The sequence below is a fragment of the Mus caroli genome, chromosome 1 (assembly GCF_900094665.2).
Source record: "Mus caroli chromosome 1, CAROLI_EIJ_v1.1, whole genome shotgun sequence".
Lineage (NCBI taxonomy): Eukaryota > Metazoa > Chordata > Mammalia > Rodentia > Muridae > Mus > Mus caroli.
Window position 1 is genome coordinate 67,760,442 of NC_034570.1, and position 16,281 is coordinate 67,776,722.

General features: G+C 43.4%; 1 non-coding gene across 1 annotated transcript; it reads left to right on the forward strand.

Annotated features, from left to right (window-relative positions):
- The first annotated feature begins 949 nt into the window (after positions 1-949).
- Positions 950-1,056, forward strand: LOC115032347. Its single transcript, XR_003838027.1, has one exon. It is a non-coding gene; the product is annotated as a U6 spliceosomal RNA (small nuclear RNA).
- The last annotated feature ends 15,225 nt before the right edge of the window (positions 1,057-16,281 follow it).

Below are 16,281 nucleotides of genomic sequence, written 5' to 3' on the forward strand. Positions count from 1 at the left end.
GAATTGTTTTTAAATTGTGATATTATTCATATTAATCTCACTAAACCACCAATTATTTTGAAATACCTAAGAAAATTGCAACTTCAGTCCCACAGCAGTAAAAGGCATGAGAAGAACTCCATTAAAAATACATGCTGGTGGCACACGCCTTTAATCCCAGCACTCGGGAGGCAGAGGCAGGTGGATTTCTGAGTTGGAGGCTAGCCTGGTCTACAGAGTGAGTTCCAGGACAGCCAGGGCTACACAGAGAAACCCTGTCTCAGAAAACCTAGATAAATAAATAAATAAATCTATAGATAAACAAGCAAACATGTCACAAGCCAAAATTCACATTTGAGACGTCTAATTGCACTGGAGATCATCTGCTTTCTTCTGATGGGTAGGATTGAAAGCTGCCAGTTGTCAGCAAGGATGAGAGGAAACGGCTGCCCCTTTGTTCTGGGAAGGAAGCCTAAATTGGCAAAGCCTTTGGAGGGTCATTGAACAGCGAGGTGTACAAATATGAAATGAGCATGCACACTGTGCACTCTGGCCTCCCTGGGGAAGTTACTTTAAGAAAATAACAGCACAGGTGTGCCAAGCTGTTTGAACAAAAATGTCATCCTATTGAAAAGCTGGAAAGAGCCGGGGATAGGCTCAGGGTGTCTCTGAGGCAGAGTGCTCCCAAATGAACAGGGCCCTGGGTCAGCACCAACAACCCAAGCAGAAGAAGGGAGCTGGAATAAGAACAGCCTCAATGTTAATGAGGGGTTTTGTTTATGTGTTAAACTCAAAGACAATTCTATTAGAGTTTAAAAATGAGTCCCTCCCACCCCCAGGACCAGCAAACTGTAAATCTCAGCAGGTGCCTTGAAGAGAATGGAGAAGATAAGGGGTGGGGACAGAGGGGGAGTGAGGCTGTGACAGTTCAAGCAGACAGCCACTTGGTAAGCTTAAAAGAATGGATAAGGTGCTCTCTTCAGCAGCACATACACTAAAATTGGAACGATACAGAGAAGATTAGCATGGCCCCTGTGCAAGGATGACACGCAAATTTGTGAAGCGTTAAAAAAAAAGAATGGATAAGGAAGCTGAAAATACTGGGAAAAGGATGCCTAGGCTCTCTGGCCAGAACAGATGAGAAGGATAATAATAATAATAATAATACTTTCTGAATCAGGAAGTGGGCAGACCCCAATCCTTGTGGTGGATCATAAGGACTGCTCATTAATAAGGATTTGGTTAGTTTATGACACAGATGTTACGAGGACCAAGCAGGTAGTATGAAAGACAGAACCAACAAAAAGCATTTGGTGTTGCTTATTATTTGTGTGTGCATGTGAGTGTGTGTACACACGCATGTGAGTGCACATCTCTGTGTGTGTGTGATGCTGGGAATCACACTTGGAGCTTTGCACATTTTTTCTTTCATCCTTCCTCCCTATTTTCTTGTCTCTACTTCCCTTTTATTTATTGTTTGTATTTCTATTTTTTATTATTGTATGTATATAATAAGTGCATTGCCTTCATGTATGTCTGTGCATCACATGCGTGCAGTGACCACAGAGACCAAAAGAAGGCATTAGAGCCACTGCAACTGGAGTTACAGACAGTTAAGAACCATCACATAGGCGCTGGGAATTGAACTTGTGTAGCTGGGCTTCTGCTACTTTATGGGTTCTTTTTTCCTTCATGCTTCTCCCCACCTCTTCTTCCACCCTTTCAGACCCCTAACACTAGATAGGAGAGAAAAAAAGGATAGAAAGAAGAGATAAAGAAAGAAATCTCCAAATAAAGTCAGGGACAGGAAATGCGTGACAATATTGTTAGACTGCTTCCTGCTGATTAAGCGCATCAAGTTCCTTAGGTCAAGTTTGATCTTCACTGTCAAGATATCTAATTTTCACACTCAGGAGGCAGAGGCAGGCGAATTTCTGAGTTCAAAGCCAGCCTGGTCTACAGAGTGAGTTCCAGGACAGCCAGGGCTACACAGAGAAACCCTGTCTCGGAAAAAAACCAAAAAAAAAAAAAAAAAGATATCTGGTTTCTTTTTCTCATCTCTCTGTGCATGACTATAGCAACCCACCAACAACCAACAACAGCTCCCCAACTCTCGGGGCCCTAGCATTTATATATCCTCTGAAAAGTCCCCAGTAATTCCAAACACCACACACTCACAGAAACTATCTGTAGCTGTCAAAATCCACACTCAAGCTAGAGCATGAGGCAAATCATATTCACCTGCTATGAAGCAGCCCATATCCCCACATCTGGGATTAAAATGAAAACATATACCTACAATATTTCTGTGTTCTTTAAAGAAACCAAAATTCTCACTACAAATGAGACCTCTAAAAGGGCAGTCGGTGCTCTTAACACTGAGTAATCTCTCCAGCTCCTTCTTACTTAGTAAGAAATTTCTCTCCTTGAGTGGTTTTCATTGCTGACACACAAGTAGGACTGCAGGAGAGGAGAGGACGAAGATAAAGACAACAAACATCGCTGGGCACTTCATCACATGCATGTAGTCCAAGCACTTGCAAGGTAGAACAACCAAGAGTTGCTCAAGACAACCAAGAGTTCAAATCCATGGCTTGTCAGGGAGAATGAGACTCACCACACAAACCTCAAGGACTCCTGAAATCTGTCTTCCAAAGAGACCTTGCCTCAGGCTTCAATCTCCATTCTAGTGCCTCACAGATCTCATCCAGTCACTTAGTCATCCGGCTGAGCACTTCCTGTATGTCAGGAGCTCCAACGAGCACTGTATATTGAGTAAAAAACAAAATAGCCATGACCCTGAGTGTTTGATTCCACAGGAGGACAGCTAAATTCAAGGCTCTCCCTCAAGCCTTGGAATCCCAGTACTCTGGAGGTTGAAGCAAGAGGATAAGAGGATCGCTAGCTCAAGGCCAGCCTGGGCTACAGAGAGAATAGGTACATACATACATACTACATACTACATACATACATACATAATGCAGGGCATGGTATTCCAGACATGTGATCCCAGGAATTGTCACCCTTACTCAGCCCAGTCTGGACTCTGTCTTTCTCTCTTGAGGAGCCTATACCTTCGCGTAGGCACACAGTATGTCTTACTTTATTCAGCTCTTGGAGAAGCTCATGCCCATGCTCTCAAGTGTACTTTCCTTCTGAGTGCATCTCTTGCTCTGCCTCATACCTAAGCCTATATTAAGATGTCTCTATTAAATCCTAACTCTACTTCATTTTATTAAAAGGTATGTCCGGGGTGGGGTGGGATGACTGGAGGGATAGGTTAAGAGGACTTCTTACTCTTCAGCAGACTCAAGTTCATTTCCCAGGACCCATCTCCAACAGCCTATGAGGGCTACACAGAGAGAGAGAGAGAGACAGACAGACAGACAGACACAAAGAGACAGAGAGAGGAAGAGAGAGAAGAGAGAGAGGGAGAGAGAGGAAGAGAGAGAGAGAGAGAGAACTCCGAACCTGGCTTGCTTCTCTTCAGTCTAACAGCTGTGTCTTAGTCAGGGTTTCTATTCCTGCACAAACATCATGACCAAGAAACAAATTGGGTAGGAAAGGGTTTATTTGGCTTACACTTCCATACTGCTGTTGATCACTAAGGAAATCAGGACTGGAACTCAAGCAGGTCAGAAAGCAGGAGCTGATGCAGAGGCCATGGAGGGATGTTCTTTACTGGCTTGCTTCCCCTGGTTTGCTCAGCCTGCTCTCTTATAGAACCAAGATTACCAGCCCAGAGATGGTCCCACCCACAAGGGGCCTTTCCCCCTTGATCACTAATTGAGAAAATGCCTTACAGTTGTATCTCATGGAGGCATTTCCTCAACTGAAGCTCCTTTCTCTGTGATAACTCCAGCTGTGTACAAGCTGTCAGTCAGATCACTATAGCAGCTGTTGGAAGGTAGCTGTCAGCCCCTTCGGTTATGTCTTAAGGGTAACCGGAAGTCGTTCTCTTGAAGACTGGAATGAGAGAGACTCCCTTGCACTTGTTTTTGTTTGTTGCTACATCAGTCTCTTGAAGCCCAGGCTAGACTCAAGCTCTCTACAATGGCCTTGAACTTCTGAATCTCCTGCCTCCACATCCTCATGCACCTCCAAGTCTGGTTTCAGTGGTGTTGGGGATTGAACCTAGCAGCTGGCTAAGCAAGCACTCTACCAAGGGAGCGGTAGCCCCATGCCCTTTGCAGGCTTTGAAGAAGCATGCCATCACGCTTGCTTGTTAAGGAGGAGGACTGAGTAATAATAGCAGGGTTACAGCTGCAGGGAGATGAATTTTGAAACATCCTGAGGCATCTTAGAGCATTGCCCCAGTTGAGCCTGGGATAGACCACAGCTCCAGTCAACAACTGGATTAAAATCTGGTGAGACCTAGAACAGAGCACCCAGCCATGCTGCCTGTGACTCCTAAGCCACTGTGAGATAGTAAATGGTATTTAAGGCTTTGAATTAAATTGCAGCAGCTTTTTATTCCACATGGAAAACTAGTGCAGCACCTATCCAATTCATCAAAGAAGCTCTTAAAATAGCCTTCTGGGGGCTGGAGAGAGGGCTCGGCAGTTAAGAGCTCTGGTGCTTATGCAGGGAACTCAGCATCTACAACTCCAGCTCCAGAGGATGTGATATCCTCTGACCTACAAGGGCCCTGCGTACACATAGTGCACAGACACATGCAACCAAAACACCCATACACATAAGATTAAATAAAAACAAACAAACAAACAAAACACGCCGGGTGTGGTGGCGCACGCCTTTAGTCCCAGCTCTCAGGAGGCAGAGGCAGGCAGATTTCTGAGTTCGAGGCCAGCCTGGTCTACAAAGTGAGTTCCAGGACAGCCAGGGCTATACAGAGAAACCCTGTCTCACAAAAACCTAAATAAATAAATCTTTCTCTTAATCTATTTCTGGGACTGAGGAGATGGCTTAGTGTATAAAACACTTGCCACACAAACGTGAGAACTGGAATTTGGATCCCGGGGCAGACAAGGCAGCCTACCCAACTGGATTCCCAGTACTCAGAAGGCAGAGACAGGAGATCCCCACAGCAAGCTGGCTAGCTAAGATTAGTCACATAGGTAAGCTATGAGTTTATCTGAGGACAACTGAATTAAAGGCCCTTCCTCAGGTCAGGTCTGGTGGCTCCTATCTGCAATCCCAGTACTCTGGAGGCTAAAACAAGAGGATCTCCAGCTCAAGGCCAGCAAGAGTAAGAGTACATGCATACATACAAATACATACATACATAATACATACATACATACATAAAGTTTATACACACACACATGAAGAGGAAATGTAGAGGAAGACACCTGTGTCAATCTCTGGCCTCCGCACACACAAGATCACACATGTACACATGAAACCACACACACATGTGTACCCATACACATTTGAGCTTGCATACACACATGCAGGTATACAACACACACATACATACATCTGTCCATTTCCACCATTCTACCCAGAGCAAGCTACATCAACTTCACCCAGGCAAACTAAATTCACTATACATTTCTGTCCCTCCTCACAGAACGGAGCCAAGACACAGAGCCCCCAAGACAAAACGAGAGTTTGGCATGCCTTCCTTCCGTGGAAATAGGAGCTTTTGATAGTCTATTAATAAAAAGTAGTATGCTTCTGTTTTTATGCCAAAATGAGACATTCAATATATGTAAGATTTTTGTAAAGCAGATAGCTTCCTGGAAGGCGCCCCAAGCCACTTAGCGTTTAAACAACAAATTGATAAATTCCCATTTCCAGTAAACACAGCTTATTGCAGGCTCTCAGCTGACTGTAAGAAAGAGTGGTTCTTGTGGGACTCATGTCGGGTGGGAAGAACAGTTTGTACAAGCCCTTCGCAAGTTTTTAATTTTTATGTAAAGCAGCGGATCTTTATATGGTGCTTATGATTTTAGGCCAGACCTGAGGTCATGAATATTTGCCCTTACCTTTTTTTTTTTTTTTTCGGTTTTTTGAGACAGGGTTTCTCTGTAGCCCTGGCTGTCCTGGAACTCACTTTGTAGACCAGGATGGCCTCGAACTCAGAAATCCCCCTGCCTCTGCCTCCCAAATGCTGGGATTAAAGGCATGTGCCACCACCGCCCGGCTGCCCTTACATTTTTATCTAATAATGCTACAGTTGGGGCATTTATATTTAGGGCATTGATCCAGTATGGATTGGCAACTGTATATAGAGTAAGGAAGGATGTGTGACTCAGTTGGAAAATGCTTAAGAGCCTGTGTTCAAGTCCTAGCACAGGCTAAGAGAAAGGGAAAAAGAGGCAAGGGTACGGTTTATCCTTTTGTTATCCTATTATCTAAATATCCACAACTTATTAAAGAGATTGATTTTTATGCCCACTAAATGTCACTCTTATCAAAAAAATTAAATCAGCTGCAGTTGTTTTGGATTGTCACTAAACACTCAGATCTACTACATTGTTTGATAGCCACATGTCAGCACAACACTGTCCTGATTGTCATACATAAGAAACCAGAGGCTGTTCTGAGGCAGAATTGTTCCTATCTAAAAGAACCACAGGAACAAAAATGGAAAAGAGACTGAAGGAAGGTCTGTTTAGTGACCGGTCCCAACATGGGATCCAACTCAAGGCAGTGGGGGGCGGCACCAAGGCCTGACACTATTACCAATGCTGTGGTGGGCTTACAGACAGAAGCCTGCCATGGCTGTCTTCTAAGAAGTCCCACCAGCAGCTGACTGAGACAGATGCAGATACTTACACCCAACTGCTGGACTGAGGTCAGGAACGCCTATGAAGGAATTAGGGGAAGAATTGAAGGCGCTGAAAGGGAGGGTGACCCATAGGAAAACCAGCAGTCCCAACTAACCTGGACCCCTGGGAGCCCCCAGAGACTGAGCCACCAACCAGGCAGCATACAGGAACTGATCCAAGGGCCCCGACACATGTATAGCAGAGGACTGTCTGGTCTGGCCTCCGTGGGAGAAGGCGCACCTAATCCTCCAGAGCCTTGAGAACCCAGGATGGGAGATGGGGGAGCACCCTCTCAGAGGCAAGGAGGAGGGGGAGGGGGAGAAGGAACTGTGGGAGGGGCAGGGGAAGGGGAGGCAACGGATGGAATGTAAATAAATACAATAATTAATTTTTAAAAAGAAAAAAGAAAGCAGAGGCCGGGCAGTGGTGGTGCATGCCTTTAATCTTAGCACTTGAGTGGCAGAGGCAGGTGGATTTCTGAGTTCAAGATCAGCCTGTTCTACAGAGTGAGTTCCACACCACTTAGAGCTACACAAAAACAAAAGAGGAAGGAAGGAAGGAAGGAAGGAAGGAAGGAAGGAAGGAAGGAAGGAAGGAAGGAAGGAAGGAAGACAGACTAGAAAGCATGAGACCTCTATTTTTTTTTTTATTTTTATTTTTTCAGTTTTAGTTTTCAATATTGTTTTGGCCACTCAGAGGCCCTTACATTCCCATATAAGTTTGGAAGTCAGTTTAAATTTTGGCAAAAAAGAAAAACAAAAAAGAAAGAAAAAGAGCCATTGGAAGTTTGATAATGATTGCACTGAATCTATAAATTGCTTTAAATAATAATAACAATATCATTAGCTCTTTCAATCTATCTACATGGTTGTCATTCTGTTTATAGAGCTCTTTTTAGATGTCTTTCATCCGTGCTTCACAGATTTAGTACAAGAATCTTTCATCTCCTTATCTAAATTTATTCCTAATTTATTCTTTTGGATGAATTTTAATCTTTTCTGGCCTGGAAGCATACTGTGTAGACCAGGCTCACCTCAAACTTGTGATCCTCCTGCTTCAACCTCCTGAGTATTAGGGTTATAAAAGCACACACCATATTTTGCTTTGTTTAATTTTAAGATTATCTTATTTTATGTGTACGGTATTTTGCCTGCATGTGTGTGTGTATATACATATATATATGTATACATGTATGTATATACGCAGATATATGTGTATGTATATATGCGTTTGCATGCCTGGGGCCTGGGTTAACCAGAAAAGGTGTCAGATTTCCTGGAACTGGTTATAAAAGATTGTGAACCTCCACGTGGGTGCTGGGAATAAAACTCAGGTCTTCTGCAAGACCAGCCCCTGCTTTTAACCACAGAGCCACTTTTGCAGCCCATTGTGTGTGATGTTCCTAATGTGTGATGCCTCTTTTTATACATCTCATGTAATCCAGACTGGCCTTGAATTTGCTACATATCAGAGAATTACCTTGAATTTCCACTTCTCCGGCTTCTACCTTCCAGGTGCCAACTTAGAAGTGTGTGCCGCCACACCCAGCTCTGTAATGTCAATTTCTTTTCCTCTTTTCCCTTTACATCTCTTTCCACTGTATATTTTAACTTATTTTCTTAGTGGTTGCCATGGGGATTACAACTGGCACCCTAAACTTGGAGAAATTCAGTTTGAATTGGTACCAACTCAGTTCAACAGCAAGCGTTAGCAGCAGCTATCCCAGAACCATCCGTTCCTCTCTGATAGTATTGGCCCAGACAACATCTTTAAATATCCTGTAACAGATTCGTAGTTATTTACACGTTTGTGCTTTAAATCACATAAGAAATAGAGCCATGATGTTAAAGAATACAATTGTACTACACTTTATGTTTACCTGTGTGATTACCTCTGGATTTCCTTATTCTTCACACACCTACAGGGTGGGAGTCTTACAGCCTGTAGTTTTGTTTTGCTCTAAAGGATTTCTTTTCTGACTTCTCACTGGAAAGGGCTGCTAATGGCTTTTGCTTTTGTGTGTGTGTGTGTGTGTGTGTGTGTGTGTGTGTGTGTGTATGTGTGTGTGTGTGTATTAATCTCATCTTACCTTATGAAGAATAATTCAGTTAGACACAACATTCTGACTGACAGGTTTCTCTTCTGGCTTCTCAAGGATGCCATCCTCCTCTTGTCCCCTGGCCTCCATGATTTCGAATGAGAAATTAGCTGTTAGTTCTTGCTGAGGTTCGCCTGATAAAATGAATCAATCAACCATCGTTTGCTACTTTCAACATTTTCTCTCTGTTGTCTTTCAACTTCTTGACTATAATGTCTCTAAAATCTCTGGTTTTACTCTGCTTTAAGTTTGTCCAATACATAGTAAATACAGGTTCATGTGTTTTATCAAACTTGGGGGGGGGTTGTGCATAAAACTGGAGTCACAGATGGTTGAAGGCTGTCATGTCCACTTTGGGAACTGAGCCTAAGCCCTCTGGCAGAGCAGTGCTTAACCACTGACCCTTCTCTCTGACTCCTTCTTTTCTGGTTTTTTGTTTGTTTGTTTGTTTGTTTGGTTGGTTGGTTGGTTGGTTTGGGTTTTGTTTATTTTGTTTTGAAATAGGGTTTCTCTATGTAGTCTTTTCTGTCCTAGAACTCACTATGTAGACCAGGCTAGTCCCAAATTCACATATATCTGCCTGTCTCTGCTTTAAAATTGTGCTTTACAATTTTTTAAGAAAAGAAGACAATTTTAATATTAAAATTATAAGTTGGCAAATCAAATTTTCTCACTCCAAACTATCTCAAGGATTGTTGTTAGCTGGGAAAGGTTACAATCCTTCACTTATATTTTCAAATATTGTTATTTTTGTTATTTTAAGACAAAAGTTTCGGGCTGGTGAGATGACTCAGGGGTTAAGAGCACCGACTGCTCTTCTGAAGGTCCTGAGTTCAAATCCCAGCAACCACATGGTGGCTCACAACCATCTCGTAATGAGATCTGATGCCCTCTTCTGGTGTGTCTGAAGACAGCTACAGTGTACTTATGTATAATAATAAATAAATCTTTAAAAAAAAAAAAAAAGACAAAGTTTCTCTGTGTAGCCCTGGCTGTTCTGGAATTCCCTTCATCCACAAGGCTGGCCTCAGACTCACATTGATCCACCTGGCTTTACCTCCCAAGTGCTGGGATTAAAGCCATGCACCACCACATCAGGCTTATTTTTGCTTTTTTTTTTTTTTTTTTTAATGCCTGTGAGTACACGGTAGCTCTATTCAGACACAGCAGAAAAGGGCCTCAGATCCCATTACAGATGGTTGTGAGCCTCCATGTGGTTGCTGGGAATTGAACTCAGGACCTCTGGGAGAGCAGTCAGTGCTCTTCACTGCTGAGCCATCTCTCCAGCCCCCTTATTTTACTTTTTTTTTTTTTCTCTGTATAGCCCTGGTTGTCCTGGAACTCACTTTGTAGACCAGGCTGGCCTCGAACTCAAAAATCCGCCTGCCTCTGCCTCCCAAGTGCTGGGATTAAAGGCGTGCACCACCATGCCCAGATTTATTTTTACTTTTAATTGTGTGTCTATATATGGGTATGTACACACAAATGTAGGTACCCATAGAGGCCAGAAGAGGGTGCCAGATCCCCCAGACCTGTAGACACAGACCCTGTGAGCCATCAAGCATTAATACTGAAAACAAAACTCAGGTTCTCTGCAAGACCAGTATATGTTCTTAACTGCTCAGCCATCTCTCCAGGCCCATAATTCACATGCCTGGTGCCTTTTCCAAACTATTTTTACAGAGACTAATTCTTGGCATGTGTAGTGTAGTGGTCTGAATATGCTTGGCCCAGGGAGTGGCACTACTGGGAGTGGCCTCATTGGAGGAAGTGTATCACTGTTGGGGTGGGTTATAGGATCCTCCTTACTACCTGTGAGCTAGTTTTCTTTTAGCAGCCTTCAAATATGTAGAGCTCTCAGCTCTTCCTGCACCATGTCTATCTGGATGCTGTCATGCTCCTACTTTGATGATAATAGACTGAACCTCTGAACCTGTAAGCCAGCCCCAATTAAATGTTGCCCTTATAAGACTTGCCTTGGTCATGGTGTCTGTTCACAAGAATAAAACTCTAACTAAGACACGTAGTCACTGAAAATTTTTTTTTTTTTTTTTTTGCTATTGTTCCAGTCAGCTAGTGGCCCAACAGACTTCCTTAAATACTTATATCCAAAAAGGAAAGAAGAAAACTAGTTGAAAAACAAGCAAAAGGTCTGTTGGTCTCTTCAGTCCTCTCCACCAGTAGGAAAGCCACTTCAGTCTACACTCAGGAGGTCTGAAGCAATGACCAGCTTCTATGATGCTAGGCAGATAAAACACACAATCGCAGTCCTTGTGGGACAAGGTCTCTCTTGCCCATACTCACATGAGTAAACAGTATCACTGATGTGATCCACAATCCTCATGATTCCCTGCTGGGAGGATGAGCTCACCAAAATATCCATCAGCCTCATCCTTCAATATATACTTCTCTATACTATATACTTCATATACTGTAAAATGCTCAGCTGGTCCATTGTCCCGAATAATTGAGTCTTCTGGTTTTTTGGGTTGTTTGTTTGTTTGTTTGTTTGTTTGTTTTTAATGATTTATTTATTTATTTATTTATTTATTTATTTATTTATTTATTTATTTATTATGTATGGGTGTTTTCCTGCATGTATGTGTATCACATTCTTGCCTGCTGCCCATACAGGTCAGAAGAGGGTGCCAGATTCTTTGAGAATAGAATTAAAGACAATTGTGAGCCATCACGTGGGTGTTGGGAATAGAACCTGTGTCGTCTGCAAGAACAGCCAGTGCTCTTCACAGCTGAGCCCTCTCTCCAGACTCAATTCTCAGAGTTCTTGCCAACTTTATAATTACAAAGCATGGCTTGGGGGAGAATCACTGGACACACGCACTAGGCCAAGACTAACGGGAACTAACTGATGATCAACTCTCCATCCGAACAGGTAAAGAGAAAAGAGGTGGCTGGGGCAGAAAGAAACTGAGAGGAGCCATGACATTTGGTTGATGATACAACCAGCCAGAAGTGAGTGCCTAAGAAGGAACCAGGAGTTAAATACCTGACAGCACTCTCTCACCCACTGTTTTCTCTTCCTGCCGGGGCTCCCTAGTGGCCAACCAACATCCAGTTTATGTGGGGATAAAAAGAATGAAGAGTGGACTGGAGGAGTGAATGGAAGACAGCCAGGAGCCTCCTAACCCCCAAATTATCCCCAGCTTCTACCTTTAAGACTGAGAGCTGGAGCGGTAGCTCAGCTTGTAAAGCTTGACTTGTAAGCGTCTGAGATTGAGCCCCAGAATCTGTGTTCTTAAAAAAAAACAAAGCATAGTGATATTTGCTTGTGATCCTAGAACTGGGTAAACAGATCCCTGAGCCTGGCTGGGCAAGCTCTAAGGCAGTGAGATATGCTATCTTTAAAAAAAAATGCTGTGCAGTGGTGGCAGAGGCAGGAGGATCTCTCTGAGTTCAAGACCGTCCTGGTCTGTCTACAAAGCAGGTTCCAGGACAGCCAAGGCTACACAAAGAGACCCTATCTTGAAGAATAAAATAATTAATTAATAATTAATTTTTTTAAAAAATGCTTTTGCCGGGCGTGGTGGTGCATGCCTTTAATCCCAGCACTTGGGGGCAGAGGCAGGCGGATTTCTGAGTTCAAGGCCAGCCTGGTCTACAAAGTGAGTTCCAGGACAACCAGGGCTATACAGAGAAACCCTTTTAAGGTAGAAAGTAGATTCAAATCCCTAGAACCCATCTTAGATAGTCATGGAGCCAGACAGTGATTCCAGCCTTCATAAGACAAATCAGGATTCCCAGAGCAAGCTGGATAGGCAAACTAGACAGTTAGAGCACTGGCTGTATAGGTGGACTCAGTGAGAGGCTCTGTGTCAGTGAATAAGGCAGAGTGATGTAGGAAGACACCCCCCCCCATGTCAACCTCAGTTCTTCACACTCAGGCACACACACACACACACTCAGGCACACACACACACACACACACTCAGGCACACACACACGTTCATGTGCTGGCATATGCATGTGTGCCCACACACATGCAAACCACACGTAGATGAGTGTAGAAAAGGTGGCTGTCTCACGAGGAGCCACCTCTGAAGCTATCCACTGACCCCCACATCCACCTGCACTTGTACAAGCACGCCCACACATCACACAAACACAGAAGTTCAAATACAGCACAACTCTGTTTTGTTTTGTTTTGTTTTGTTTTGTTTTGTTTTGTTTTGTTTTGTTTTGTTTTGTTTTGAGACAGGGTTTCTCTGTGTAGCCCTGGCTGTCCTGGAACTCACTTTATAGACCAGGCTGGCCTCGAACTCAGAAATCTGCCCGCCTCTGCATCCTGAGTGCTGGGATTAAAGGCGTGCACCACCACGCCCGGCACAGCACAACTCTTGATGTCTTAGAACAGTTACTTTCCCTATTTTGACCCTCAGGATTCAGCAAAGTAAAGACCCAACCAAGAAGTTCTTGATAGGACATGTGCGCACACAAAACCTATAATTTGGGGGCTGAAGAGATGGCTCCATAACCAGAAGCATTTACTATGCTCGCAGAGGGTGTGGATTCAGTTCCCAGCATCCACACCAGATGGCTCACAACCATCTCTAACTCCAGTTCCAGGGTTCCATCATCTCTGGCTTTCAAAGCACCACACTCATGTTCACATACCAGTATGCCCACACAAACACACATTTTAATTATAAAGAAATAATTTTTAAAATAAAAAATAAGTCTTTTAAATATTTAAAACTGGAAATGTTGGTTTTTAAAAAGTTATTGATATTTTAATTTTTTTTAGAGAGATTTGTTTTATTTTATGTGTTTGACTGTTTTGCCTACATGTATGCAGGTGCACTGTATGTGTGTCTGGGCATCAGATCCTCTAAGACCGGAGGAATTACCACAGATGACTGTGAACCACCACATGGGTGCTGGGAACTGAACCCGAGTCCTCTACAAGAGCAACAAGTGCCCTTCACTGCCATCTCTCCAGCCTCCCTGACATTATTTTTAAATTATTTATAATTTGAAAATCGCATGCATGTGCATAACATATCATTCATCTCCCATTACCCTCTCTTATCCCCCTCCCACTTCTTCTAAACTCCTTCTTCCCAACACATCTTCATTCTACTTCCCTCTTAAAGGCCCATGTCTTCGTTAGGGTCACTATTGCTATGGTAAAACCCCATGACCAGAGCAATTTGGGCAAGAAAGAGTTTCTCTGGCTTATGCTTCCACTTCACAGTTCATCATCAAAGGACAGGGACTCAAGCAGAGCAGGAACCTGGAGGCAGGAGCTGATGCAGAAGCCATGGAGGAGTGCTGCTTGCTGGGTTGCTCCCCACGGCTTGCTCAGCCTGCTTTCTTATAGAACCCAGGGATGGCACCACCCACAATAAGCTGGGCCCCCCCACCAATCACTAATTAAGAAAACGCCATATAGGCTTACCAAACAGCTTGACATTAGGAAGCATTTTTCTTTTTTTCTTTTGTTGGGATTTTTTGTTTTGTTTTGTTTTGTTTGTTTTTGTTTTTTCGAGACAGGGTTTCTCTGTACAGCTCTGGCTGTCCTGGAACTCACTTTGTAGACCAGTCTGCCTCAAACTCAGAAATCTGCCTACCTCTGCCTCCCAAGTGCTGGGATTAAAGGTGTGCGCCACCACCGCCCGGCAGGAAGCATTTTTCAATTGAAGCTCCCTCCTCCCTGATGGTTTGTGTCAAGATGACTATAAAACTAGTCAGTAAGTTATTTAAGTTAATTCTTGTGTGAGCATGTACATAGGGTTATTTAGTGGAATGTGGCCAACTTACCAGTGGCTAGCAATAGCATATAGAAAAATGAGTCCACACTGAGGAGACAGTTGATAAAGTGCTTACCACTCAAGTTTGAGGACTTTGGTTTGATTCCTAGCACCCACAAAGAAAAAAAAGTCAGGTGTAGTGGCACACACTTGTGATCCCAGTTCTATGGAGGTACAGACAAGTGGAACCCTGGGGCTCACTAGCCAGCCAGTCACCCAATCAGTGCGCTCCAGACCAGCAAGACACTCCACCTCGCAAAATAAGGAGGGCAGATCCTGAGGAAGCATACTGAAGGTTGACCTCTGACCTCTACACACATGTGCGTGCACACACGTACACGTCAACACAAAATAACAGCAAATGAATAACAGCAAAATACATTCTAAAAGAAAATTACTCCCCCTTCCCAGGAGCCATTAATTGTCAATAGCTCTTCAGTAGGCTTTGACATTAGCTTAGGAAGAAAATGACAGAATTTTTAACATTCTGGTTTTTATAATTTCTTTGTTCATGGTTTTTGAGACAGGGTTTCTCTGTGTACCTCTGGCTGTCCTAGAACTCTTTTTGTAGACTAGGCTGGCCTAGAAATCATAGAGCTCCATCTGCCTCAGTCTCCTGGGAGCTGGAATTAAAGCCATGTACTTGTGTCATAATTTTATCATATTTTAAAATACAGAATCATCCGTTTCCGTATTGGATGCCTGTGTTGCATAGTGTCCCAGGTCATAATGCCTGGACTCGGTTCCAGCTCTGTTCCAGCTCTGTGCAGGACTACGGATGGACTCATCAGGTCCTCACACCTCAGCTTCATTAACTATTAACTACAAGATGAGGAAGAGGAGCATCTACTTCTTAGAGCTGTCACCGAGATTCAATGAGTCAGAATGGGGAAGCACTTAAAACGGCAGCCAGCAGAGCTTCAAGCCACGGGTATCAGCCACTCTCCAGTCCCCAGCTGTCCAACTCAGCATTCCCCCTGCAGCGGTCCCTGTAACACGCTAGTCTGTTCCCCTTCCTGGGTGACGTCATGTTCCTTTTCCTGTAAGTGCTCGTACATGCTTCTCTAGCGGCCTGGCTGATCGCTATTTTTAAAACAACGAGACACTTTTCTCATATTGATCCATTTTGAAGAATGATAGTATCAAGTGCTAGCAAGAGAAAGGGTGAGTGGCTGGAGAGATGACTGAGGGGTGAAAATCACCGTACAGGACTCTTGCAGAGGACTGAGGTTTTGTTCCCAGCAGCCACATGTTACTCCACTTTTTGGGGACTGACACTCTTTTTTGACCTCCAAGGGCTCCTGCATGCTCGTGGTCCATACAAGTACTTCCGGGAACACACTTATATACAAAAACTGAATAAAAACAAACATAAAAATATTTAAATAAATATTTTTTGGGGGGGGAGGGGGTTTCGAGACAGAGTTTCTCTGTATAGCCCTGGCTGTCCTGGAACTCACTTTGTAGACCAGGCTGGCCTCCAACTCAGAAATCCACCTGCCTCTGCCTCCCGAGTGCTGGAATTAAAGGCGTGTGCTACCACTACCCAGCTAAATAAAAATATTTAAAAGAAACCATTTTCAGGTAGAGATATATAATATGATACAATTAATACAAGCTTATTTTTGTTTTGTTTGGTTTGCGTTTTTTTCTTTTTTTTTTTTTTTTTTTTTTTTTTTTTTTTTTTTTTTTTTTTTTT